The sequence below is a fragment of the Struthio camelus genome, unplaced genomic scaffold, assembly GCF_040807025.1.
Source record: "Struthio camelus isolate bStrCam1 unplaced genomic scaffold, bStrCam1.hap1 HAP1_SCAFFOLD_259, whole genome shotgun sequence".
In the NCBI taxonomy this organism is placed as follows: domain Eukaryota; kingdom Metazoa; phylum Chordata; class Aves; order Struthioniformes; family Struthionidae; genus Struthio; species Struthio camelus.
Window position 1 is genome coordinate 24621 of NW_027182621.1, and position 3345 is coordinate 27965.

The following is a 3345-nucleotide window of genomic DNA, read 5'->3' on the forward strand; positions in this document are numbered from 1 at the left end:
TGTGGCGATACTCCTCGCCTTCCGCGGCCGCTCATCTTTGCGGCAATGCTCTTCCTCGCCTTCCGCGGCCGCTCATCTTTGCGGCAATGCTCTTCCTCGCCTTCCGCGGCCGCTCATCTTTGCGGCAATGCTCTTCCTCGCCTTCCGCGGCCGCTCATCTTTGCGGCAATGCTCTTCCTCGCCTTCCGCGGCCGCTCATCTTTGCGGCAATGCTCTTCCTCGCCTTCCGCGGCCGCTCATCTTTGCGGCAATGCTCTTCCTCGCCTTCCGCGGCCGCTCATCTTTGCGGCAATGCTCTTCCTCGCCTTCCGCGGCCGCTCATCTTTGCGGCAATGCTCTTCCTCGCCTTCATGGCATGCTTTCAGGGTTTTCTTCCCTGTGTGGTTGTGGTCTTGGGTCTTTCTGGCCAGCCTCTTGTGCATTGATGGTCCTGGCTTTGCTGGCTGCTTTCTGTCACAGACCGTGGCGTTTGACTTTCCTGGGCTTCTCCCGAGCCTCTGAGCTGCACAGTTGTGGCATTGTAGGGCTTTGTGGCCCGCGGGGTCCTATGCGTGAGAACTGTTCTTTCTGCGTAGGGCTTTGTTCTGTGTTTGTGTGTGCTGTGTGTGAGCGTGCATGTTTGTTTGGTGCTGGAGGTGTGTTGCCTGTGGGTTTTAGCAATGGCAGTGTGCAGCATGGAGTGGTGAAGGGGAGTGGAATGGGGATAGGTCTGCCTTTGGGTGCTGCGGTTTGTGTTGCTTTTGCAGATGCAGAGCAGTGTTCCAGGTACTCAAGGGAGACGGAGGAAGACCGAGACGTGCTCTAAGGAGGTGAGCTTGTGAGTGTTGTTGGCAAGAGAGTGTTCTGGGTGGCGGTTTGCTGAATGCTTTTTGTTTTGTGTTTGTAGGTGGGAAGCCGTGAGGCAAGTGGGTTGCTTGTGCCTAGGAGGAGCCCGGCCAGGTGAGTGTTGGTCTGCGAGATGGAGCAGAGCGTAGAGCGGGGCTGTTGTGTTGTTGGTGCTGTGCCTGTTGCCCAGTGGTGTTCTGGTTTTGCAGGTGCGTGGCAGAGCTTGGCGCGGCCTCCTGTAGCATGACAGCGGGGAAGGGTGAGCAGCACAGGTAAAGGTGTGGGAGCAAGGGGTGGGTGTGGATGGGCTGTGCTTTTGCAAACATCCCCTCAAGGTGTGGTGTTTTCTCTGGTTCTGCAGGTGTAGGATGCAGTTGTGGCGTGGAGAAGCCGAGTGCTGAGGCGGAGGCTGAGCAGGTAAGAGGGGGCAGCTTGTCGTTGAGAGCTTTATCATTTGGTTGGGTGGTGTCGGGCTGCCTCTCAGTAATGTCTTTTGTTGTGCTTTTTTTCAGGTGCTGTGGGGGGCCTCTTCCCGGATGGCTGAGGATTTGAGGTGAGTGGCACGGTGTGCCTTTTGTAGTAGGGCTGTTGGGTGCTGCCTGGCAGAAGAGTGACTTTGTGTTGTTTTTCCCAGGTGCTGTGGGTGTCCTAGTGCTGGGCAGGATCTCTGAGTTTGGAAGGGACGTGTTTCAGGTGAGCGGAGGGACTGTGTTGTTTTGGAGGGGGGTGTTTTTTGGGGAAGAGGCTGGAGGTGTGTGGCATGCAGGTGATGGTTTGTGGTCTGTTTTGGCAGGCGGTGAGGGCGAAGGAAGATCAGAGAGGAGGTGCCTGGCATCGAGGCTGGCTCTTGAGGATGGACAGTGACGCACGGCAGTGCCCAAGCTAAGTGGAGGGGGTCAAGGGTGTTGGTGTGTCTTGGGCGGTGTGTGTGGGGGGGGGTGTGTATGCATGTGCTGCCAATCAGTGTAGTGTGGAGGCCTCCTGAGGGTGGGTGCTGTGTGTGAGGTAGAGGCAGAGGTGGGTGTGGTAGTCCGGGCAGCTCCAGCCTGTGTCTGTGTTGTTGTGTGCTGTGTTCTGTGTGTGTTGTAGGTGTCCTGTGTTTTGCAGAGGTGTTGATGTTGCTCTTGTCCTGTGTGATTGTGGAGCACGGTGTAAACTTTGCAGGGCTAGGGTGTTAGGCATCCGCAGGCTATTGAGCGGCCCGAGCGCTCAGCGTTGCGTCGAGGGACGGTGTCTCCTCGTGTGCCGCCCACCAAAAGGGTCGGTGTGTTGCGCTGAATTAGCTTCGTAGCTGTCTGTGGCTGTTCATCTTTGTGGCGATACTCCTCGCCTTCCGCGGCCACTCATCTTTGTGGTGATGCTCCTCACCTTCCGTGGCTGCTCTTCCTCGCCTTCCGTGGCCACTCTTCTTTGTGGCGATGCTCTTCCTCGCCTTCTGCGGCCGCTCATCTTTGCGGCAATGCTCTTCCTCGCCTTCCGCGGCCGCTCTTCCTTGCATTCCGTGGCCGTTCATCTTTGTGGCGATGCTCTTCCTCGCCTTCCACGGCTGCTCTTCCTCGCCTTCTGCAGCCATTCATCTTCGTGGCGATGCTCTTCCTTGCCTTCCGCAGCTGCTCTTCCTTGCCTTCGTGGCATCCTTTCAGGGTGGTCTTCCCTGTGTGGTTTCAGCCTTGGATCTTTCTGGCTGGCCTCTCGTGTGTTCACGGTCCTGGCTTTGCCAGCTGCTTGCCATTATGGGCTTCTCCCGTGCCCGTGAGCCGCAGGGATGTGTCGTTGTAGGGCTTTCTGGCCGAGAGTGTTGTTTGTGCTGTGATTGTTGTTGTGTCTGTGTGTTTGTGTCTTTGTGTGTGGAGCTGGAGCTGCCTCGCCTGTGGGTGTAGCAGAGGGTGTGGGCTGTGCTAAGTACTGTCTCCATGGGACCTTGTTAGGGTTTCTGTGAGAGTGAAACTGTAAGGCAAAGCATAGTTTTATTGTTTGTATATTTATTTGATGGATGGGAATGGTGTTTTTGGTGGGAGCCTGTTCACGGCAGTGCAGCGTTCCCTTTTAAATGGTTGGAAATTGGCTGTGTTAGTAGAGGTGAGGAATGGCTGCGGTGGGAGGGTGTGGGTAATTGTGTGGTTGTTGGTAGGGTTTGGTATTGAGTGTATCTAAGTCTGTATGCATGTGTTTGGTTTGTTTTCTGATTGTACTTAGCATTTAGAGTTTTTTTTTTAATGGAAACCCCCAGGTGGGTGAAATTTTTTTTTTTCCCCCTGACTTTTTTTTCCTGTGGTGTTGTTCACTGCCTGAGGTGATTTGATCATTGCCCATGTTGCTGTGCAGGTCGGGCTGGGTTTTTTTTAGGCAGGGTGGTATGTGGAAATGCTCAGTAATGCTGTTTCCGCGAGCGGTCCTAAAAACTGGTGCTGTTCACCATGTAGCGCAGGGAGGCAGAGTGCCTGTGGTGGGAGTGAGTGGACAGTCGTGTGGATGTTGGGGGGGGGGGGTTTAGTATGGAATGTGTCTAACCTTGTATGC

The 3345-nt window shown here is 55.3% G+C and overlaps 1 long non-coding RNA gene across 2 annotated transcripts; it reads left to right on the plus strand.

Annotated features, from left to right (window-relative positions):
* Positions 1-361: 361 nt before the first annotated feature.
* Positions 362-1521, plus strand: LOC138064998 (uncharacterized). 2 transcript variants are annotated; one of them, XR_011138187.1, is made up of 6 exons: positions 362-809; positions 887-939; positions 1035-1097; positions 1187-1242; positions 1338-1378; positions 1460-1521. It is a non-coding gene; the product is annotated as an uncharacterized lncRNA (long non-coding RNA). The 2 variants fall into 2 exon arrangements; XR_011138186.1 differs by having other exon boundaries at positions 887-1097.
* The last annotated feature ends 1824 nt before the right edge of the window (positions 1522-3345 follow it).